Below are 25,897 nucleotides of genomic sequence, written 5' to 3'. Positions count from 1 at the left end.
CCCGAAGCTGTCGGAGCGCTTCACAATAGAAACAGTGGTGAAACATGAGGGAAAATTACAAGTGAGCAGGTTACAAAAGCAAACGTTACGTTACATAAGGCAATAGTGACAATTGTGTATGTATCGAGCAAACAAGAGTTAGCAAACGATATGTTACAAGAGGCAAAAAAGTGACGTGTGTATGTTACAAAAGCGTACAAAGTACAAATAGAGGTATAATACTGCACTAAGTGGCAGATACTCAAAACACAAGAACAAACGTTACGTTACATGAGGCAATGGTGGCAATTTTGCATGTATCAAAAGGTAGCAAATGATACATTACAAGAGGGAAAGTGACGTGTGCATGTTTCAAAGGAGTACACTATACAAGTAGACGTATAATACTGCAATAAATGGCAGACTCGCAAACCACAAGAACAATCACTCTTCTCCGTGCCTGGAAGGTGTCTGGTTGCCTTGTAAAGCGCAGAAGTGCTCCCGGGCCAGCATCGCGCTATACAAAACTGAAATAAAATAGGATTATTTTTTTTTTTTAATTAAAGGGCCATTATTCACTGTGGGTCGTGTGGTGATGGGCCTCAGGCCCACATGGCAGGAAAGGACGGACACAGATAGCTGGTAGTATGGATCGATAACGGGCCACGAGCACAAGCATGTGCACCCGGGCCCTTTTATTGGCGGGCCCACGTCACTCGTGACACCCGTGATGGATGGGTGTGGGGGTGCGAGTGTGTCCAGCCCTAGAGGGAGTGGCTGGGTATACAACTTCCTGCTGCGCCCTAGAATGTGTCCTGCAGGACACTACATTCCTCCCCAACTTTATTGAAGAACAAACAAAACGTTAGTCCAACCTGTGGGGACAAAACAAACAGTTAACTAAATACTACAGGGTCCATCAGTCTTCCGATTCAGGTGGCAGGACGACGTCAGACATGAGCTGGTGACTTTACTTGTGGCAGGACCTTCCCGGCGGGTACCCGCAGTTTAACCTGAGGGGTTCAGGACACGACCGCTGGTTTTGGTACGTCCGCTCCATACCGTTAGTTCACTGATGATGACATGTCTTGCGGTCTTGCCTGGCTCCCACCTTGCTGACTTCAGTGATGGTCTGTGATGAGTTCTAACAGTTCCTTATGGTGGGTTTGGTTGGGTAAGTATCAGGGACCCCCTGTTAGGATCTACTCCTGGGTCAGGGAAACAATAATTTTTGAAACAGTATATACCCAGGCAGACTTAGGCTACAAGGAACTGGCTAATTCATAACACATTATGAGGACAACATATGATAAACACACAAATGGTAAAAAACAATTAGTACAACAGACTATTATGATATAAAAAATATATTTTTAATCTCGATATCTTTTTTTAAAAAATAGCATAATAAATGATTTAGAAAATGTTGCTATGTAAACATGATGAATATAGTACATTGATTATGAAATGACAAATCTGATACATTTTTAAAACCAAAATATAAAAAAATACAAAAAAGTTAATTTCCAGATTATTCCTTCAGATTTTGTTAGACTTGGGCTGTGTCAACGCGTTTCGACAATCTTTTGCCTTCATCAGGACTTTAAAATATGCAGCCACTTTTTTCTAAATAGAATAGAACAGATTTTAGATAGATGTAAGGTCAACACTTTCTAAGTTATATACAGCAACTTTTGTTTTTGACTGACCAAAGCTGACCAACAATTCATAACAATTTATAACAGTCTGTTGACAATTTTTTTAAAAAATATTTCTAATAAACACATGTCGAGCATTAGCTCAAAAAGGGACAATAAAATAGAATAAAATTTCTTAGCCAGGCTTGTATGATGCATAAGAGTGATAATACAGAATCGTAGAGACTACAGAGTACAGAGCACATTTGTATTAACTATTTATAGTTTGGCCAGGACAGAAAGGAAAGTATTCTCTCGGGAATAGTGTGAAGGTGAATTCTTATTGGCAAAGCTTTCTGAAGGCTTATTCTTATTGGACAATTTTAGATGTCTAAAGGGAGTTTAAAGGGAGTTTATCCTGCTAGATCTTTGTTTATTTGTTGGTATATATAAAACACAGTCATTGTCTAATAGGCTATTTTAGTAACTGCTATTTAATTATATATCTATGCTCTTTCTTGGTTTCATAATACCTTCAAATAATATCTTACCTATAAAGGGTTTTGTAGTAACCTTCCACTGTATTCTTTTTTAGAAAACTGTACAAGAATGATATTGGGAGTGAGGCACCTTTTCTATATTGGTCGTGCGGTATGTGATATCTGTTAAAATTGAAAAGACAAAACATATTGGTATTTCAGTTTTTTAACTCTATTTTTATTACTTTAATCTCTAGTCTTGAAAGCGAGACGAGTTATTTACTCTGACCCCTTTTATTTCCTCATCGTTGGTATTACCTGTAAATGCAGTATTAGCTGCACACTTATTACTCCTACCCTCGTTTCCTTCTTAGCACTCTTCAATCAGAGAATATGGCCAAGGGTCGGTTTCATTTAGGCGACGGCCGCAGAACGGTCCACTTAATTGTTTTCAAGTGGCACGCTCCTGTGTATATAAGAAAGAGATTCAAATCTACTTGCATTTAGACTAATGTTGTCAGAACAAATTCAGATATCATTGTCAATTGTTAATCCTTATTTATTTCATAATTTACCTTATTCAGTGAGCATAGTTGCTCCAAATTAAATCGTACACGATGAAAAGCCGGGAAAAGGGGGGAGCTGTGGTCTTTTAGGTGTATCTTTCAGGTGTCACCGCTCCCTATGTTTTGACGAGTGACCGTGGTTAAAACTCGTAATGATATTAAAATTTGAAAATTAACACCATCCTGAAAATAGAAGGAAAACAAAACATTCAGTGTTTTATCCCTCGAAAAAAGATAAGAGTAACAAGGGGTTAGAAGTTAATTCGGTTTGTTGCTAAGTTCTATCCGCATTCCTTCACGTTTGTTTACCTCTCGAAATCAAATCAACATGACGACGACGGATTCGCTTGTACGGCTTTTAGCTTCCTGGCGGTTAAATCAATGCGGATCCTTCGTGTGGATATCGATAGCATAGGTCAGAGTGCCCAAGGCGGTGCAGCAATGACCCAAAATCTGGGGAAAATGAAAGGAAAATACTGTCCTTAGTGACTAGTTAGGATTCGATAGGCATCTAGTATCTCAAATAGAGTTTCGCCAAACAAGGCTTTCAGTTAGCGGCTGATAGGTAAGTCTGCAGGGAGTCAAGCAGACAAAGCGCGGAGTTTGTTAAGCTCTTACCGTTTCTTGCAAGCAGAAGCGTCGTACGTCTCCTTCCGTCAGAGTTCCAAATAAGAAAATGGACGATCACAGAAAGTCCTTCTTCCATTGCTCTATATATACTTCCTAAGAAGGAGGCGGGGTTAGCTTTTAAAGGAACCTCATCTATTTTGTCATATTACCTAGTCCAAAACGGAGGTGAGGCTAAAGTTTAAAGTGATATCGCTTAATTCAAAAGCGGAGGTGAGGCTAAAGTTTAGAGTGATATCGCTTAATTATGTTTCTAAGGGTTTGATAATCAGACTCATTACATTGGGGGTATATAAATTGGTGGCAGATTATGTGTTCATAATATTGCGTTCTCCCAGGGCAGATCCTGATTAAGACCCTGCTCGAAAGTCCCAAGGGTAAATATCCAATAGACCTCACGCTTCTTTCGTATTTCATTACCACCTTGGTTCTCCTGCACATGAATTTTCTCCAGGATGCGCCATCTTATGTCCTCTGGTTTATGTTTGTATTCTGAAAAATGATTTACGAGTGGGGCTGTTAGTCGTTTCGTTTTGATTGCCGACCTATGTTCTGTGAGTCTCGTTTTGATCATGCGTGACGTTTCCCCCACATAGCCCAGATTGCAGGGGCATATGATCAAATAGATCACATTTTTCGTCTTGCAATTCCATAGCTCTTTAGCCCGAATGGTTGTCGTTTTGAATTGCATACTTTCACCAGTTATAATGCTGTCGCATGAGTGGCATGATCCGCACCTAGAGGTACCTTTGATTGCGTTTGTTCCAGTAATTGATTTCTGGATGAATGCGGTATCCTGAGTCTTTGGTTTGTGGCGAGAATGGACTATTTGGTCTTTTAAATTCCTATTCCGTCTGTGCGCGAACATAGGTTTCTGTATTTTCTCCTGGTTATCTGTGGTGTTTAAGAGATGCCAGTTGGAGTTGATTATTTGTCTTATAGTTGAATCCATCGTTGAGTGTTTTGTTATACACACTAGTTTGGAATCATTTTTCTGTTTTTGGGAGTTCAGTAACATATCCCGATCGTAAAAACGAGCTCTTTTATAAGCTGTTCTTACCAAACGGTGCGGGTAACCCCTCTGGATGAACTTTTCTTTCATTTTTACCGCTTGCATATCGAAATCTCTGATATTTGTGCAATTCCGTCTGACTCTCAGAAATTGAGAGAACGGTATGCTATCTTTCTGGCATCGTGGGTGATAGCTGCTGAAATGTAAAAGCGTATTACGTGCAGTAGGCTTTGAATATAGGTCCACTTCAAGGGAGCCCTCATTGTTTTGTATGTAAATATCCAAAAACTCAACTTTTGACTCATTTATATGTGCAGTAAAGTGCAAATTTTTATCAGTCAGGTTCAGCCAAAGCAGAAATTCCTTCAAGCTAATACTGCATTTACAGGTAATACCAACGATGAGGAAATAAAAGGGGTCAGAGTAAATAACTCGTCTCGCTTTCAAGACTAGAGATTAAAGTAATAAAAATAGAGTTAAAAAACTGAAATACCAATATGTTTTGTCTTTTCAATTTTAACAGATATCACATACCGCACGACCAATATAGAAAAGGTGCCTCACTCCCAATATCATTCTTGTACAGTTTTCTAAAAAAGAATACAGTGGAAGGTTACTACAAAACCCTTTACAGGTAAGATATTATTTGAAGGTATTATGAAACCAAGAAAGAGCATAGATATATAATTAAATAGCAGTTACTAAAATAGCCTATTAGACAATGACTGTGTTTTATATATACCAACAAATAAACAAAGATCTAGCAGGATAAACTCCCTTTAAACTCCCTTTAGACATCTAAAATTGTCCAATAAGAATAAGCCTTCAGAAAGCTTTGCCAATAAGAATTCACCTTCACACTATTCCCGAGAGAATACTTTCCTTTCTGTCCTGGCCAAACTATAAATAGTTAATACAAATGTGCTCTGTACTCTGTAGTCTCTACGATTCTGTATTATCACTCTTATGCATCATACAAGCCTGGCTAAGAAATTTTATTCTATTTTATTGTCCCTTTTTGAGCTAATGCTCGACATGTGTTTATTAGAAATATTTTTTAAAAAAAATTGTCAACAGACTGTTATAAATTGTTATGAATTGTTGGTCAGCTTTGGTCAGTCAAAAACAAAAGTTGCTGTATATAACTTAGAAAGTGTTGACCTTACATCTATCTAAAATCTGTTCTATTCTATTTAGAAAAAAGTGGCTGCATATTTTAAAGTCCTGATGAAGACAAAAGATTGTCGAAACGCGTTGACACAGCCCAAGTCTAACAAAATCTGAAGGAATAATCTGGAAATTAACTTTTTTGTATTTTTTTATATTTTGGTTTTAAAAATGTATCAGATTTGTCATTTCATAATCAATGTACTATATTCATCATGTTTACACAGCAACATTTTCTAAATCATTTATTATGCTATTTTTTAAAAAAAGATATCGAGATTAAAAATATATTTTTTATATCATAATAGTCTGTTGTACTAATTGTTTTTTACCATTTGTGTGTTTATCATATGTTGTCCTCATAATGTGTTATGAATTAGCCAGTTCCTTATGGTGGGTTTGGACCATAGACATGGATGGAGTCCCAGGTGAGAGTTCACAGAAGTGTTGCCTGATCAAATGCCCCTGTTGACCTGGTTGGCTGTAACCGATAACCTGTTTGAGGAGCAATGTCTATTCTCCCTCTCCCGCCTGGGGAGGCCCGTTGTTGGGGTTGCTGCGGGACTGCAGGAGGGCAGCACTGGGGCAGCTTGTTATGGGCGTAACAATAACCCCCGCAGCCCCCGCGGTGCGGGGGGCCCGATCTCCTGGGGGGCCCCTTGGCACTGTGCACGGCCAGGTTCCTGCCTGGCTCTGGAGAGTGTCCCAGCCGTGCCAAGTATCCCAGGTTGGCCTAGTGCATTTAAAGGCATGTCCCAACATCACCGCAATAAAAAAAGGATTATCACCCATATTTTTCGCGTCTCCATTTAACAAAGCTCTTTGGGGTCATTTCGGCATAGTCAGCACTCGTCTATTTACTCATAACAATGTGTACGAGGAAGTACGAGCCCGGGCCCTGAGGCAAGGTAGCAATGGTTGCTATAGGAATCCCCTCTGGGCCCGATTGCCCCCGCCAAGCCGTTTTAAACTCACTTACTTTACACCCTTCACCGCACACACAGTGACATACCTGCTCCGCTGTAGCCAGGCGTCGTAGCACACCCGGGACACGCTAGGTGTCACTGGGTGGGCCCGATGATGAAGCATGCCACCAACTAGGTTGGTGGGTGAGGGCTTTCTAAAGACACCCAACAGGTGCCATCTCCCCCTGACAAAACAATACTGAGTCACCAGTATGATTACAATATAATATCATACCAACCCCATCCCAGCTAGTCCTCTTTTGATTAACTATACAATTTTATGTCTTGCACTCCTTTTGTTACATTTCGTCCGACCCCGGGACCCCGTGCTGCTGTGATTGGATAAGGCTCTCTTTACAGGCAATAATGGGTGGTGTCTTAGAAGCCCAGAAACATAACATCAGGGTCTTTGAAACACCCGGACGACCACGTGTACCAGATGCAAGGACGGCCCTCTCAGCAGCATGTTGAAAGCCAGCTTTTAAGTGAGAAGGTAAGCGCCCAGAGCTCTTGGCATCCCTTTTTCCAGGGTCGGGTGAACTCTAAGCAGAGAACAAATAGTGGGAGCCAGGCCTGCAACCCTGCACACCCAGATTGCAGAGCAGGAACTAGCCAGCCCAGGCAGCCCTTATGGCCCCCAGAGCATGTTCACAGCAGAACAGGCACTACAACTTCAAGTAAACCAATGACTGAAACTACATTATCCTGTATGCGTAGTATTTGATATCAGAATACGCAGATATCTCACACAGAGCAGGAGTTGTTTTTATTACATAAGGAAAGTATCCGATCTTTTGCCTACGTGCTCTTGTAGAAGGTTTTCAGTTTAGTGGCGTCATTTTACCCACAAACTGGAAAGATTTATTTGAAAGTAGTAGTTGGAACTAACAAGCATTTGCAAAGCAATAGGTCTCTCTTTCATGTACGCGAGTTTAAGCTAGTGGCATTGTAAATCACAATGCCTTTTATTTGTGTTTTAAAAACGAAAAATAAAAGGCATTGTCATTTGCAATGTCAATAGCTCAAAGTCGTGTAAATACGAGACCTATTGCATTGCAAATGCTTGTTTTTGAATGGAGGGTGCCTTTCTCATCTCAGAAAAGGTTCTTATCCTACTCATCACAAATACATTGTTGACTTTTTTCAGGGTGTTGTAAGTTAAACATTTAAGTTTGTGGGGTCCACATTCACCGCATTCCAGCCCAGGAACTACTACTTCCTGCCTATTTCCAACACCTGTGAGTAATTCTGCTCACACCAAAAGTTTTGTGCAAATAAATCCTTCTACATGTGTGTGCCAAACTTACATGCAAGAATAGCTTTGCGAATGAGACCCATAACAGTGACTCTGGCAAGACCTTGCAGAGGCCGTCTGATTCTAAAATGTAAACCAGCCATTAATCTAGTCTGTTCTCACAATCATGGTAAAAATGAGACTGAGGCTTGGTGAGGTGGTTTATACACATTGTCAAGTGTAAACACTGAGGCTGTGGGCAGCCTTGGTGAACCCTTCACAATCTAGGCGTCAGACTCAAATATAATCTGGGTTTATTTACAGTAACATTCTCTGACCTCGACCCACTGATCATAGCTGTCCCAGGCGGAGTCCATTCGCAAACAGAGCCTGTGAAAATTCATTCATAAAAAGAGTACAACTAGGTGACAAGCCGGGTAGAAATGTGGCATCAACAGGGCCTTACCAAGACCCGAAGCCTCGCAAAACCAGAGAGGGCAATATCAGAGCTCGGACACGAGGAGGACATTGTCCTGATTGGTCACCTCATCGTAGGTCACCGAATGGGACCTGTGCATTTCTAGAGAAAGTGACAAAATGTTCGGGGTATACGTCCCATCGACAAGTATTTTAGAGAATTCCACCGACTGCCTCGTGCTAGTCCTGATGAATGAAACGATATATCACCTCCCTGTTAAAACCACTTCTGCGGCATCACACCGCTCCTTGTCACATGAGCCAATGATGTGGTTTCACCCCACCAACCCATACTCTTCCACTTCCACAATCTCAGAATAAGCCGGAGTGACATCTTAATTATGCTGGTGAAACTTGAATTACCCAATGTCGCATCATTTTCACCCGCAGGAAACTCGTTCTTGCAATAGGGTGACCAACTGGCATGAGTGGAAATTCAGGACAGTGAGTGTAAAAATTCAGGACAAAGGGTCAACATTCAGGACAAAAATTCAGGACAGGTGGTCAAAATTCAGGACAAAAGGAAAGTTTTACAGACACATTAGAGGAGGTTGCGCCATAGTATATAAATAAGTGAATAGACAACCACTTAAGCACAAGTGAAAATAAGTTTGTTTTAGGTTGAGAAAATTGTGCACTTCATGGTTTTTCAGTATGCGCTGCGCTTTAAGCAAAAGTACAGGTCTTTTTGTGGTAAGAAAACTTGCCCCACCCCACCTTTCCAATTTCACAGGGAGATGCCCGATGTCCGATGTCCGGTCCGGCCAGTTGGGCCATGCTACCACACTTCAATGGTGCCCCTCATCTTCACATAGACCTTCTCTCATGTGTATTTAATTTATTTTATAGTGCTACTCATTCGACGTATGTACGGCAGGGTGTCAGAGTGCGTTACATCACACACATATTATATAGACAATGACTCATATAAACGTGAAAGTCAATGTATAGAAAATGTTGCTTAAGATAATGGGGCTTACAATGTGTAATCATACTTTCATCCATTATTCAGTCTTTCACCATTCATTCTGACCTTCCATGTGTGTGCCCATCCATGTCCATATTCAACAATTTACAAGCTTATCTATCATGCATCCTTCCATCCATCATTTCACTCATCCATCCTTCCATCCACCCTTTTACTCATCCACCCATTATCCATCCATCCACCCTTTCACCCTATCCATCCGTGCTCATCCATCCACTCTTCCACCCATCCATACATTCACTTATCCATCCAGCCATTTACCTATCCAGCCATCCTTTAACTTACTCTTTCATCCACCCAGTCACTCATCCTTCCACCCATTCACCCGTTCAGTCAGCCATCCGCTCATCCTCCCTTTCTCTCTTCATCCCCCTTTCACTTAGCCATCTATCATTCCATCCACTCACCCTTCCGTCTCCTCATCCACTCATGAATCCATCCATTGAACCTATCACTCATCCATCCTTTCACTCATCCATCCATCCTTTCTCTTATCCATCCACCCTTTCACTTCTTCACTCATCTATCCATCCTTTTGTCCATCTACCCACCCTTTCACTCACTCATCCAGCCTTACATCCACCCTTTCACTCATCCGTCCATCCATTCACCCTTTCACTTATCAATTCATCAATCCATCCATCATTTCACTCATTCATCCACCCATTCACTCACCCATCATCCACCCTTTCACTCATCCATCCATCATTTCACTCATCCATCCAATCCCTTACTTACTCACTCGCCTTTTCACATCAATTATGAGCTGAGCCTTTTTCTGCAGAGTTGCAGACAGAAGAGGCCCATCAAGAACTCTACCCTCACTGTAGTTCCTAAAGCAAGGGGTGGGGTGGGAGAGGGTTCACTATGCCCCTGCACATAGGCAATCTGAAAAAGTTAAAGGCATGAGTCGTGCATGATGCATAGTGCCCGGACGTGAGGCGACTGTGACATGGTGTTGTTTCCAGAGCTTTAAGTGGGATGAAAAAACTGGGGGTCTCTCCAAATTGAGTGTTCAGTGTAATTAAGGGCTTTGCTTAAAACACCTAAGCTAAAAATCTGTGCTTAGTATAATGTGCAGCCAGACCAGTGTTTTTGTTGCTTCTGTCATTGCACCAAGATATATAATACAATAACGTTACACCTAGAACAAGTAATGTTACACCTACAACAAGCTAGAACTATTGGCTTTGTCAATGGTTGTTAGCCGCATAAAATAAAAAAGCAGCAACCAAGGCTTCCTTGAATATATTATCGTGGACCAGGGTCAGCGGACTCGATAATTCTCACCTCGGTGCCTACTCTAATCAGAGATCACACTCAGCAACTCTGGGCATTAGCTTGCCTCATCTCCACAACGGCCCCCCACATACGCCGGGGATGCCTGGTTTCCCCTTGGAGAAACCCAGTAGGGACCATCTCACAGGGAAAGCCAGGACGGGTTTCCCAGCGGTCTATTGCTCAGAGATACTCCTTCAGGAGTCCATTCTAGCGCGTTAGAAACCCACAATTAAATTAAATTAAATATTGAAAATGTGTCAGTTTGAAAATGATGAGACTCTGAAAGAACTGTAACCCGTTCTTTTTAACTTCTTTCCCCGCCTGTGTTTGATTAACTGGATTCTCAGGTAGCAGCAGTATGGGCGTTTTTGCACTTCCATGGGGCAGAATGCCCTGCCCTAGACCAAGGCTGGAGGAGGCCACCACATGCTTTCACAGCCCAGACTGGCCCATTGTCGTTCTGTATGTGACAGTTATCCCAGACAGAAAGACAATGGGCGGGTGGGGCTGCTCTAGTGCTCCGAGGAGGAGTGCGAGGCACCCCATCAGGGGGCGAGGCCTCTCGCAGGGGAACACCTCTGTTTCCTGAAAGGCCCAAAATTATGGACAAAAGGCGTCCGTAAAAGGGATCCTCTCGGACAACGGACAATGGTCACCCAATCTTGCAAATAAAAACATGTACTTGGACTTTTTCTGCTCACACCAGGGCTTTCGTATGGCATGTCACTTTTTCCGCACAGTACGCCCTTGCACGAAAACAAGTCACATGAATGAGATCCTGGCGAACCACATCCATCTAAAAGCTTCATTTTGTAACAAATAAAAAACACACAATTGTGTACAGCCCTTCTGAGAATGAGCACCCCCGTCCTCCTACCCCTACAGAGAAGAGAACTCCCCTTAGACTCATCAGTTTCATATACTGACAAGACTTTTCAGAGAATGGATGATGCAAAGTGAGTTAAAGTGCATCCAACAAAGTGCGAGTGTGTGCCTGCACGTGTTTAATAGTAATTGTGAGAATGAGGGCGTGAATTTGTACATGTAAAAGAGCGAGGGCCTGAATTCGAATGTGAATGAGTGTAAATGAGACTGAGCTACTGAATGAATGTGAATGAATGAATGAGTGAGCATGAGTGAGAAAGATTGGTCAATGACATTATGCATGAGGGAGCATGTAACCATAACCGAGTGCACATCAGTTCTAAACTGTGAGTGCGAGCTTGAATGATTAGAAGTTATTGCATTAGGAGTGCAAACCTGTGTAATGGGGTGTGGTTGGGGTCAATGTTATCATATGTGAAAATGAGTGTGAATGTATCACTAAAAGTGACGAAGCACGTGAATATGTGCGTGTGAGAGAGACAGTCGATAAACTGTGTGCAAGTGTGAATGAAGAGGTGCAAGTCACTGTGTGTGATAGTATGTGAAGGAGTGCGAAAGCGTATGTACAAAAGGTTAGTGAAAAGATACACAGATGACCTAGAAACAGAAATTAGTCCACAAGCTATGGCCCCACCGAGGTTGTCCCTGCCTCCCGCAGATCCTGCACTATGGGCCTACCTACCCTGCCCATGCCCCCTGCAGACCCTGGAGTGGGCTGGGCCCTCGCACAATGAGCCATCTACCCTATTCACACACCTGCCACAGACCCTGTTCTCCCTGCCCTACTATTCACACACCTGCCACAGATCTGTTCTGCCTGCCCTACTATTCACACACCTGCAACAGACCCTGTTCTGCCTACCCTACTATTCACTCACCTGCCACAGAGCCTGTTCTGCCTACCCTACTATTCACACACCTGCCACAGACCCTGTTCTGCCTACCCTACTATTCACACACCTGCCACAGACCCTGTTCTGCCTACCCTACTATTCACACACCTGTTACAGACCCTGTTCTGCCTACCCTACTATTCACTCACCTGCCACATATCCCGTTCTGCCTACCCACTATTCACTCTCCTGCCACAGACCCTGTTCTGCCTACCCTACTATTCACTCACCTGCCACAGAGCCTGTTCTGCCTGCCCTACTATTCACACACCTGCCACAGACCCTGTTCTGCCTGCCCTACTAATCACACACCTGCCACAGACCCTGTTCTGCATACCCTACTATTCACACACCTGTTACAGACCCTGTTCTGCCTACCCTACTATTCACTCACCTGCCACATAGCCCGTTCTGCCTACCCACTATTCACTCTCCTGCCACAGACCCTGCTCTGTCTGGCCTACTATTCACACACCTGCCACAGACCCTGGTCTGCCTACCCTACTATTAATTTACCTGCCACAGACCCTGTTCGTCCTACCCTACTATTCACACACCTGCCACAGACCCTGTTCTGACTACCCTACTATTCACTCCCCTGCCACAGACCCTGTTCTGCCTGCCCTACTATTCACACACCTGCCACAGACCCTGTTCTGCCTACCCAACTATTCACCCACCTGCCACAGAGCCTGTTCTGCCTACCCTACTATTCACTCACCTGCCACAGAGCCTGTTCTGCCTACCCTACTATTCACTCACCTGCCACAGAGCCTGTTCTGCCTACCCTACTATTCACTCACCTGCCACAGAGCCTGTTCTGCCTGCCCTACTATTCACACACCTGCCACAGACCCTGTTCTGCCTACCCTACTATTCACACACCTGCACAGACCCTGTTCTGCCTACCCTACTATTCACACACCTGCCACAGACCCTGTTCTGCCTGCCCTACTATTCACACACCTGCCACAGACCCTGTTCCGTCTACCCTACTATTCACACACCTGCACAGACCCTGTTCTGCCTACCCTACTATTCACACACCTGCCACAGACCCTGTTCTGCCTACCCTACTATTCACTCACCTGCCACAGACCCTGTTCTGCCTACCCTACTATTCACACACCTGCCACAGACCCTGTTCTGCCTACCCTACTATTCACTCACCTGCCACAGAGCCTGTTCTGCCTACCCTACTATTCACTCAATTGCCACAGAGCCTGTTCTGCCTACCCTATTATTCACACACCTGCCACAGACCCCGCTCAGCACCCCACCTGCCCCACACACACCTTACCATTAAGTCTCCCTCCAGGGGCGGTGGAAGACTCTCTCCCCGGGTGGCCAGGGCATGAGGGCTGTGGAGGGGTCATCGTCTTCCACATCCTCCAGCACCACGATGCACACTCGGCTCATTCGTGAGCCTTACTGCTGCTCATTTCTGGCCGGGGCCGGCCGCGGTCACCTCAGGCGGGCGCACAACTTCCAGGCTCGTGACCCTGGCACAAGCACGCAGCGGTGCCAGCCTTCACCAGGGAGGGCACCACGAGATAGGCCTCAAGGCACGCAGCAGTGCCTGTCCTTACCCGGGTGGGTACCACGAGATAGGTCTTCAGGCGTGGTGCCTGGGTACAAGAACGCAGCGGCGCCAGCCTTCACTGCGGTAGGCACTATGATGTATGCCTCCTGGCACAGGCACGCAGCAGGGCAAACACTCACTGAGGGCCTTACGGCGACCTTGTTGCACTCAGATAAAATTAACTCTCACTCCAGGCCGCTTTTGTCTCAGATGCTATTTCTAGGGCGCTAAATTGAGTTCACGCTGCTCTTTTCGACTTCCGCCTAGAAGCAGTTTACAAGGCACGGGTGACTCTTGCACACAGTGGCAACTCCAAAGATAGCGCCTAGAGCCTGCGGGTGGTAGTGAAACACAAACTTGGCCAGTACCATTGGGTTGTGCAGAAGGGACAGGGCATAGCACTTATCAGTGCAACAGAAGCTGTGGCAATGGCGCAAAGCCTATGATAGGACCACTGTATCCTAATTATTGCTAGATATTGGTCCCCATTTTGTAGAATGTTAGTGTTAATTGAGGCGACAAGAAATGAAAGAGAAAGGATCAGGCATAGAAATCCCTCGCAAGGTAGTGTAGTCCCCCAGGGAGTACATCTGATTTTTTTCTTTCCCTTTGGCTCTGTCTCCACCAATCAAGTTTGTAGAGGCAAGAGGCAACCATTTTATTATTTGTTTCATGCGAAAAAGCCCAGACTCCCATGCCAAAGCAGCAGGCCTGAATGGCAGACACACTGGGCATGAGGCTACAGATTCACTGTTGGAGGACGGGGATGGGGAGCCCAGATGTGGATGCTGGTGGATGACTTCCAGTATGTGGTGGGAAAGTAGGCAGTATGTGGTTAGTCAGTCAAAGGGCTACCCTTATATATCTGACTTCATTGCCTCTAACAAGTCTAAATTATTAACACATCCAGTTTGTTTGTAAATGAGAGATGCTAGTAGAGTGATACATAAAAGGAAGCACCAGCTTAAAGAGTAATGTCCTGGTCGTAGCGTGCCCTAGCTGTTACAGTCTCAGCCTTGTGGTGTTTTCTTTACTGCAACTACGTGTGGCGGAACTCAGCACATGGTGACACCAGTGCTTACTAGAGACAGCTGTGCCCTGGCAAAAACCCAGTATAGCCAGCCTGGTATTTGGGTTATTTTCTTATATTTTTATAGGTTAGCCTGGGTACATGCAACACTCACCATGCTATTTCCCATTTGCAGGAAACAACTAGATGTCTATCTACACTCACCTTCACTTTACTCTTTCAGGGCTGGTCAGAAAATTTTGAAATTAGCATTATAACACAGGCACAGCTACATTGGCATGTGATAAAGTGTAACTCAGTGTCACACATAAGCACCCTCCAGCCGTTGAACTGTCACACATATGCAACCTGGAACCTTGGCAGCAATACATGTGGGGGCCCCCTCTATGTAGCTTGCAGGGGGGCCCCCTCAATTTTCGTTACACCAGTGCCGCTTGTGTGCCGACTGGGGGCAGCTGCAGGACCGCCGAGGAGCTGTTACTTAGTTGCACGCACAACCCTCGCGAGTGGATGAGTCTTGGCCAAGACTTGCTCTCACTGTTGAGACTCCAATGTAGGCCAGGTTCACATGTAGCTTCTGATTTCCTTAGTCAGCTGGTGTGGCAACGGTGTAGGACTCCAGTCCATCGGTACTCTGGTAGTGGTGCTTGACGTATGTGTTGAGGGCTAGCGTCATGGCAGCTGCCAGCCATGTGGTGAGTCGGGATGACAGGGGGTGGTGACATGCTGGGAGAGCCGGGTGTCAGGAGGGACCTAGCAGCCCAGAGGTTGATCTTCGGTGATGGCTTGACACGTAGAGTGTTCAAATCTTCTCTTGCCTGTCTTGGGGCCACTGCCGACTGCATCTTGAGGTGTTGTGAGGGTGGACAGTCAGTGCTGATCTTCACCCGTGGCATCTGCGGACAGGAGCAGGGATGCCGCTTGACTTAGACTGCTGACGCTCGGGGATGGACGTTCGCCTGGGGAAGCGTGATGGTCAGTGATCATTATATGGCACTGGCGCATGGCGCATTTTTATTGGTGTATAATTATATAATGAATATAACTATTATTATATTATTTATTATTATAATCATTTGTAGGGTGCAGCGACTCATCCCCAGGGGGATCTCTCGGCGCCTGAGAAGAGGTCACCAAATGGGACATAGAATCTTAAAACAACCAGGTCTTGAGCAGTTTCTTGAAACGTGGCAAGTACTGGCAGGACCGGCTTTCCTCAGGGAGACTGTTCCAATGGCTGGGGGCTAGATGAGAAATGGTCCTACCGCCTGCCTTTGCCTTTCTGATTCTCCGTGTGCAGAGCAGGTTACGATTGCTAGATCCTAACTGACGCGCGTGTACGTACAGTTCAAGTTTCTTCTTAAGATAAGAAGGGCCTGTTCCCTGGAGAGACTTAAAGACAGTACAATAGCAGCTTAAAGATAGCTCTTTTTCTAACAGGAAGTCAGTGTAGTTGGTGTAGGAGAGGTACAGATGAGGTCCGTGCCGGTTTGTTAAGGGCAAGGTGGGCTGCTGTGTTCTGAACTACCTGCAGTTTTGATAATAAGTCCTCCCCTATTCCAACCAGGAGAGAGTTGCCATAGACCATTCGACTAACCAAGAGTGACTGGATAAGGGTTTTTCTTGCCGTAAGAGGGATACACGGGAAGATCTTTCTAAGCATCCTCATTATTCCAAAGCAGGTGCCTGACAAAGTCTTCACCTGTTCTTCCATGGACAACTTGTTATCAATTCTGATGCCTACATTCTTGGCACATTCTTTGGGGGATGGGGCCTCCCCTAGTCTGGTGACCACAATTCCTCAGTCTTACCAAATAGCAGTATCTCAGTTTTGATGGAATTAAGCTGGAGGTAGTTCTTTCTCATCCAGGTGGCTATATCAGACATACAGTTCTTAAACTTTATTTTGGTCACTACAGGATCTGACTCTATGGGAACTATCACCTGCGTGTCGTTTGTGTACGATATAGTATCAAACCCAGAACATCGGATAATTGCAGCCAAAGGGGCTACATACATATTAAACAGGGTAGAACTTAGGATGGATCCCTGCGGTACACCCGTATCCTCCCGATTAGTCAGTGACACAAAGGAATCCAACTGGATACATTGAGTTTGGTCGGTCAAGTAGCTTTGGATCCACTTAAAGGCCATGCCTCTGACACCAATATCTCAGAGCCTATCTAGAAGGATACAATGAGAGATGGTGTCAAAGGCTGCCGACAGATCAAGGAGCACTAACATCGATGGATTCCCAATATCCAAAGACATCCTTATGGTGTCTGTGACTTCCAGCAATGCAGCCTCAGTGCTGTAACAGGCACGAAAACCCGACTGGGATGAGTCCGGCAGGTTATTCTGTTCCAGATAGCCAGAAAGATGACGATTGATTAGCGTCTCGATGATCTTTGAGCAGCAAGGGAGAAGAGAGATCGGCCTGTAGTTTTGAAGATCAGAAGGATCTGCTAGAGCCTTTTTCAGTCATGGTTTAATGCGTGCATTTTCCCACTAACTAGGAAACGTAGCTGTCGCTAACGAGATGTTACAGACTTCAGCCAGCACGTCTGCTAACGTGAGTTCTGACATAACTACAGGCTGGACCGGATCTAGTGGGGATCCAGATTTCACATGCATTATTAAGGCGCCCACTTCCTCACCAGTGATGACAGGAAAGTATTCTAACAACAAAACAGAACAATTGCCAATACTGAGCATAACTCCTTAGATTATTTAGTATCTAGACACAAAGAAACTAAACATATAGGACCACACTCTTTAAAGTGCCATTAGTCATTTATTTGGCAAGAAGCTTATTAATTGCTTAAACACAACGCTCTATCTATGTACAGAATCAATATTTACAAACAAACCGACTTCATAATCAACAGACCACAGAGACACCAATACACACTCAATGCAACCCTTCAATCGCTTCTTCAAACATACTCTGCAAGCAATTACACACAATCCTCACAACATCCATACGCCACAGCCGGTCGGTCCTAATCAAGCCACATAGATAACAATTTTTTTTAGGTGGCCACCAACCAGGAGGGCAAACTCTCACACCAGGGGTCAAACAACCAAACAGTTCCACTCCAATCTCACAACGGCGCACAACTAAATCAAAGCTATCACGATCAAAAAGTATAGTAATTATGTACAGTGCACCAGTGGAAAAAATATAGGTAGGTTTGTTTGACAAGACAACAAACAAAAAAGGTTGACTCGTTTCAAACCCAACAGGTCACAGGGTTCTCATCAAGACCACATAGTTCTAAAAAGAAAGAAACAAAGACTCTTATTTAGAAGAATTACCACATCAAATACCTGAAAGAACACACCACGTGGTGAATGCCGCCTACCTTATTCAATAGGCACACCAAATCTGCTAAAGTCAAAGTTGAAACGACAGAGAGTGTCTCAAAAAAATATAAAACAAACACAGTCTTACACGGATTATTCTAAAGCATATCGGTCCTATCTAGTCATGTCATCAAACATTGTAGTATCAACTTACAGAGAGATGTCTCATATGTGTCTCCCCAATCCGTAGAGCTGAGTTTCCAGAAGAACCTGCCGGGTAATTGCATGCCTATTGATACTAGGAAGTGCTTTAATCCGAGTTAGGTGCCATTATATAACAGCCAGCAAGGCTTACCTTAAGTAGGCTTGCATTCCGGGTAACCCTGTAACCTGTTGGGTTCGAAACGCGTCGACCTTTGTTGTTTGTTGTCTTGTCAAACAAACCTACCTATATTTTTTCCACTGGTGCACTGTAAATAATTACTGTACTTTTTGATCGTTGCTTGCAGAGTATGTTCGAAGGAGCGCTTGAAAGATGCATAGAGTGTGTATTGGTGTCTCTGTGGTCTGTTGATTATGAAGTCGTTTTTTTGTAAATATTGATTCTGTACATAGATAGAGGGTTGCGTTTAAGCAATTAATAAGCTTCTTGCCAAATAAATAACTAATGGCACTTTAAAGAGTGTGGTCCTATATGTTTAGTTTCTTTGGGTCTAGATACTAAATAATCTAAGGATTTATGCTCAGTATTGGCAATTGTTCAGTTTTGTTGTTATAGTGACTCAGCCTTACTGAGTAGAGTCAAGGCCCTTTGGTGTTTCAGGAAAGGATTCTAGGCTTGACGGACAGGGGTTATCCTCGGGTGAAGCTCCATCGAGATCTACCTCCTCAGGCCCAAAGGAGCGATAAATTAGCTTAATCTTTTGGATAAAATAACTGGCTAGGTTCTCGCATAACTCCTGAGTGGGCGGAGGTAGCAGGTTATTGGCCTTCGGGTTAGTGAACTCTTTAAGAATCTTAAAGAGTTCCTTAGAAAAATTCTTTACGTCTGTGATGCGAGAGCCTAAATGTGCTCTTCTGGCTGAGTTGCAGCTTTTTAAATAAGCTCTGTATGCAATTCGATAAGGCACTCTATCTAGCTCAGATTGTGATTTCCTCCATTTTCTTTCCTAAATCCTGCATAGGGCCTTTTCTCTGTATACCAAAGAGCTCCTGGGGTTGCCTTGTCCTGAATTTTTACCCTCTTGAGTGGTGCAATAAAATCGAGGGTGTCTGTTATTGAAGCCTCGAATTTTACTAAAGCTGTGTCACAATCTTCATGGCTCATAAACGAAGGAGGTGTGTACACCTGACTAAAGGCGGAGGATGTAACCTTTTTCCATGCTCTATGAAGGTCCCTATGGACATGCGAATGTCCAGCCAATTTCGTAAGCGTCCAGGAAAAACTTACCACCAAATGGTCAGTCCAGCCTAGTATTAGAGGGGGTTCTCCTTCTAATTCAGGGATGTTAGTGAAGATAGTATCCAGCAAATGAATGAATGAATGAAAGTCAATTTATATGGCGCTACTTAGCCCAAGGGCATCAAGGCACCAGACAAAGCATAAATCGAAATACCAATCTTGGGTCACTGTGTCCATGGCTATAGATAGGGCTCTCGAAAGAGCAAAGTTTTCAACTCTTTTCGAAAGAGTAGAAAAGATGGTTGCCCTACCAGGGCAGGGGGGAGGGAGTTCCATAGTTTGGGAGCCAAGAAGGAAAAAGCTCTGCCTCCCCATTTAGTCTTAGAGAATCTAGGAACAAGGAGTAGATTTTTGGTGGAAGATCGAAGGGCTCTACCTGGGAGATAGGGAACAAGAAGGGACCTAATGCCTTCTGGTCCCGAACCATAGATAGCTCCATGGGGAAAGCAGAGAAGTTTGAAGGCGATCCTAGACTGGACAGGAAGCCAATGAAGGTCTTTCCTGGCCATGAATGCTGATGAGCGCCTGGGAAGATTTAAGACCAGCCTAGCAGCGGCATTCTGGATCATCTGTAGGCGATAGAATAGACTCTTATTCATGCCTGCATACAATGCGCTGCAATAATCAAGCCTTGACAGGACCAGGGCCACAGTAGCCTGCTTCCTCGCCTCAGGGGGGAGATAGGATCCAACCTTTCTGAGGATCCTGATGATACCACAGCAGGTGGACACAGTCCTGCTGACCTGATGGTCGAAGGAAAGATTGGTATCAATCAGGACCCCCATGTAGGAGAGTAGGGTCTGCAATCCTATGGTCACCCCAGATTTTTGCTTTTTGCTTCACTGGTTTACGACTTTCCCTGGCTGTGGGCCTGCTAATGAGACCCACAGCCTAGCTGTTCTCTCTCTAAATTGACATCCATGTACCTTAGGTGCATTTACCAATTGGTATTGGGTCACTCTTGTAAGTCCTTGTACAGTGTACCATAGGTACCCAGGGCATAAGTGAACCCAAGGCCTATCAGGGGCTGCAGCATGTATTATGCCACCCCTGGCTGGCCATCCAAATCTGACACAACAGGCTGATCAATCAGCTGGGGCAAGGTGGTGTAATCACCCTTTGCTTTAGATATAGTATACCTATATCTAAACCTAGAATGGACACATATACTCCTATAAGTCACTCCTATGGCAGGCCTTAACAATCCTGGAGGCAGAGTGCTTGGAATTATGTGAGATAGTGCTCTGGCATGAGCTGAGCCTGTCTACAGCTTTCGGAACCAAGTCCTTTAGCTGTTTCGATGATAACGCTATACCATATACTCTTAAGTGCATTATAACCTCATGGTTATTGCTAACTTTGGCATAGCATTATCAAAACATGTCGAGTAAGGTGTCATACGAATTAGAATACTACCCCCTCGCCAATTCTGGCGACGGGGGTAGCATTCCACCCTTCTAGAGGGACACGACATGTACCTAACTGTGAACCCCGGTTAAAGTTAACTCGAGCCTCAGCATCACAAAATGGATGCTGCCACCACAGACACAAGTCTGACCTCCTGCTGCTGGGAGTCCTTCCAGCGAGGGAGGCTTGGACAAAGGGTTTCCTGCCTTGGGAGGTGCTAGCACCACCCCAGACAGGATTTTGTGTATTAGGTAGGACCGGGCTGAAAGGAATGAAACATGCCTGGGGCACACAAGGTGCCCTGCGCATACACCGGTTCAAACCAGTTGCTGGTGCACTCCATCCCCAGCAGTGGTGCGACACGGGACAAAGTATAGGGGGTGTAACCCCCCCTTCCTGGTCCCACCCATAGGAGGGACCTAGTGATAGTACAGCCCCCTTTAGCAGGATAAAGGTAGGAGCTGGTCCCATTCCAAATCAGATTAATCCTGAACTGAAATTCTACAAGAAGAAACTATGGACTTCGACTTTCTGCACAGAAGACTGAAGAAATCTCCCTTGTGGGCAAGGAGTGTCCACCCTGCACAAGAAGGCACCATCAAGCGTCCAGCGGCTTCACTTTGTCGTCTTCCCTCGAGGATCCAGACTTCAGAGCCCGACGAGACCTGGATTCCCAGACCTCTCCGACGTCTACCTACATCTGCAACTCAGCTGAGATCCGTGGGTGCGACGAGACACGTGGGACCGACCATCTTGGAGAAACTGCACTTCGCTTCCAGCACGACTTCTGAGGTAACCTCGATGAAGTGCTTTGGGGATTGAGAAGCCCCAGCCCCGAGCAGCTCCTGCACCAAGACCAGCCCTCCAGCATCCATGAGATCTGCGTGGGGCCCTTCTGCCTGTTTGCTGCTCGACGCGTTGCCTGATCCCTTGCCGGCTGGCTAGTGGCCTCCTAGACGACGATCCACGACTTCAACACCACTGGTCTGGTTGCTCCAGACTGGCCCTTGCTTCCTTCCAAAAGAGAGGCATCCCGGACCCTCCTGGTCCGCACTAGACCTCTTTTCCACTCACCACGTGGGTTGCCTTTGCCAAGGCATGTTGACTCCAAATCCGGATCCGACAGCGAGAGCCTGCGTGGGACAGCTCGTGCCTCCATCCTGGTCGTCGAAGACACCACCTGGTCCACGTGGCTGCAGAGTCAAGCATCCACTCTTCACCTGACCGCGACAACAGCATCTGGTTCCACTCCTGGTTCCATGCCAGTCACTGGCTAGTGACTTTGAACATTATCCCCTCTGCTTTCAGGTCTTCAGCATCTCTGATCCACCCTTGGATCACACCGGACATCTTCCTCCTGGTCGCCTGCAGCATCTTTTCTTTCAGGCTCCATAGACTTCAATGCAGAAACCCGACACGACTTCGCACCTATGCACCTGCAGCCCGTGGGTGAGGTAACAAGAGCATTTCGGTGCTCAAGGGTAGATTGACTCTCCTAGTGTCCAGTTTCACAGTCGTTTTAGTCCTAACTAGTCAGGATTGTCCATACTCACCTTTTTCTTGGACTGTACTGTCCATAGACGTTGTTACGCATCTTGCGTGTGAGTTCACACTCTGCACATGCGTTCCGTGGGCCTCCTATTACTTACCTAAAGTTAAGGTAGTGTAGTCCCAGCGATCCTACAGCCTCTGGACAGCTCCATTCCTTCTATCGACTTCCTTATACCACTTGTTTAGTATATGGTTTGTTGGGCCCCTAGGGCAACATTTTAATTTGTGCAACTTAAAGTATTTTTCTTAAGAGTCTTGTCATGTGCTTAGCCCTCTGACCTCATAAAGAGTTCAGAGGTGTATTTTAGTTAATAAATATCTTGTTTATATTCATAACTACCTGTGTGGTGTCCTTTCATTTGGTATTCAAGGGGTTATATGTGGTAAAACAGCTGGCTTCACATGCCAAAAGAGTTTAGCCTAAGACTGCTTTGTCCAAGCTACCATTAGGATAGCTGGTCTATAAGGTTGACTTAGAACCAATCACCATAAGGGTTGTTTGGACTGATACAAGGTGATCACTAGAACTAGTGAGCATCATATATCAGGCCAACTTCTCACACCCCAGATTCCTGGCCGTGTTGGAGGGAAGAGGGTAATCCCCGCGAGAGTCTGGCCACCCGTCCCTGGACCAGGTGTCCTGGCTACTCCCGAAGATCAAGACCTCAGTTTTTTCTCCATTGAGTTTGAGAAAATTTTTAACCATCCAACAAGAGACTGCCTCCATACAGGATCTAAAAGTGAGGGCCACTTCGTTCGCTGGCTGTGTTAGAGAGACCATAATTTGTGTGTCGTCGGCGAACAATAACACTTCAAACCCAAAGGATCTCACTACTCTGGCAAGTGGGGCCACATAGATGTTGAATAAGATGGGGCATAAAGAAGATCCCTGGGGAACCCTGCATTGCACAGGTGTGGCAGGGGACAGAAAATCTCCCAATTTTACTCTCTGCTCCCTTTGGTGGAGAAAAGAGGCTAGAAGGCTGAGAGCAAGGCCACCCACGCCTATATCCCTAAGCCTAGAAATCAGGACAGCGGGAGATAGGGTATCGAAGGCAGCCGTCAGATCGAGTAAGACCAGCAAAGTGACCTGCCCCCTGTCAACCTTCGAACAAATGTTGTTAATCACCACAGTAAGGGCGGATTCAGTAATGTGGGATCGTTAGAAACCATGTTGGGAACTATCCAACAGGCTTGAGTCATTAAGGAAGGTAGTAAGATGGTAATTGAGATGAGGCTCTAAAATTTTGGCAGGGGCCGGAAGCAGAGAAATAGGCCGGAAGTTTGTCAAGACCGCAGGATCCAGGGAGGCTTTCTTCAAGAGGGGCTTGACCACTGCATGTTTCCAGGGGAGGGGAAAAACCCCCTCGGAGATGGCAAGGTTAAGAACCTCTAGCAGAGGAGGCAGAATCATCTCCCTGCACATTTTCAGGAATTTCAGCGGACAAGGGTCCAATGGGGAGCCAGATTTAATTTTATCGAGGAGGCAACTTGTCTCTTCAAGGGTAAGGAGAGGGAATGAAAGAAGGCCAGCTCCTGGATCTGCCGGCTCGTGGACTACAGCAACCAAAGAAGGGGGAGAAGGAAGATCCAATTTCTGATTTAGTAGTTCCAGGGAGCTGTAGATGTCTACAATTTTAGTATGAAAAAAGGAAGACATTTTATTACACAGCTCCTGAGACTCAACAATGGTATCCACCATCTGCAGAGCAGAGAGGGAATCAATAATCCTAAAAAGATCCCTAGAGGAATTCATTGAGGTGGTCAAATTAAGGATGTGCGCCTTTTTCTCTTCGATGATGGCTAATTTATATTCCCTTAGAAGAAGTTTATGTCGTTGCTTGTGTTCCGTGGAGTCTAAGTGGGTGCGCCAGAGCCTCTCTTGCCTTCTGCAGCCCTGTCTCAGTAGTCTAAGTTTGTCAGAGAACCAGGGAGCAGAGGGACTTTTCTGGCAGAGTAGTGATGTTTGGCGGGGGCTATGGTATCTACCGCCTAAGAAATGGTATTCAAGAGCTCTGCTGCAGCTAAATTAGTAGTCTTGCTAGAAAGAGAGCTAAGACTATTCATAAAAGGGGCCAGCGCTTTATTGTACATTAGCAGAAAACAAATACGGGCCTACAACCATCCGGCCGGCCTCGACATCATTGTAAGGCACAGTAGCAAACAATACGGCAACTCGGTATCGTCATAAGGTAAAATGCAAGCAAGTTAAGTTACACTGGAAATACGTACATTACCGAGAAGAAGGAGAGTTGAAGGTTTAATTTTACAGTTTTCATAAAGCGTAATAAAATATCAAACGTTAGAAAGGATCAGAGTTCAATCGATCCATCTAAATACTGACATTGGTGACGTCCTGCAAAGGAAGAGCAAGCAGTAATACAGAACCAAAATGGCAGCACCAGGACCTCTTATAAGGAGCGGTAATCACAGAGCATGTTACGTGCTAGACGCCACCCATCCCAACTCGACACAGTCCATTGACCCAGAGAGAAAGGTGAGGAAAAGGAATCGGAGAAAATAGAAAAATTAAGGCCCATAGAAACTGAAACTGACCAAAAAAGAAATCCCCCCCCCTACCCCCCACCCAACACGCATGCAGAGGCTACGGCCTACCCCCCCCGCCCCCCCAGCAGTGTGTCTGTCGCCCAAAAAAGAATACCCAAAATACAGAAGAAAGGAAAAGGAGGAAAAAGATGTACCTGTGACGCGGGAGGAGGGCCAAACTAGTGTGTCCAAGGACATGCAAACTGTGTAACCGCGGCCACTCCACCTCCGACCCCAAGTGAAAACAGACCCAATGCCTGGCTCTCCCGTCTACCAAACACAGTCCCGGCAAATCAGTCCACTAGTAGTAAACAAAAGAGAAAGAAACATCCTCAGCCCTGTCCCCTTCAATAAGGTATAAGATCAAAGCAGCAGTCAGCCGCAGAGAGGGCATTCTCAGGAACCACCACGGAATAAGGCGCTTACCACCAATGTCCAACCAGACCAATGTAAGGCGCTCCACAAACGTACAGAGAGAAGCAGTGCAATGCGACGATTCACCAATGGCGACCCATCGAGGCATCTGCAGCATGCCCAATCCACAATAGTTAGTGCCACCATCAGTTCCCAAAGCAAGTCCAGAACATGGCGCCCAGTGGCAACTCTCCAGCCGATATGATATTACAGGAGTCCCATGGCGTTCCTCAGTCAATGCAGACGGGGTCGTAAAGGTCTCCAGTTCCAGTACTAATGGCGCCCCCATGTACCTCCGACTAGGCAGTTCACCACCAGCGAGCTCAGGGTGTGGCGAAGCACCCCGCAGATGTAAGCTGGCTCGGTCAGCCGGGGGCAGCTCGGGCACAATGGCACAATGGCATCCAG

At 45.4% G+C, this 25,897-nt stretch overlaps 1 long non-coding RNA gene across 1 annotated transcript in view; it reads left to right on the top strand.

Moving 5' to 3' along the window:
- LOC147746927 (uncharacterized) overlaps positions 1-25,897 on the top strand; it is an 84,170-nt gene that overhangs the window by 33,428 nt on the left and 24,845 nt on the right. The gene's annotated exons all lie outside the window — the stretch shown is intronic.

The sequence above is a fragment of the Lissotriton vulgaris genome, chromosome 1_1 (assembly GCF_964263255.1).
Source record: "Lissotriton vulgaris chromosome 1_1, aLisVul1.2, whole genome shotgun sequence".
NCBI lineage: Eukaryota > Metazoa > Chordata > Amphibia > Caudata > Salamandridae > Lissotriton > Lissotriton vulgaris.
This window is presented reverse-complemented; position numbering and strand designations above follow the sequence as displayed.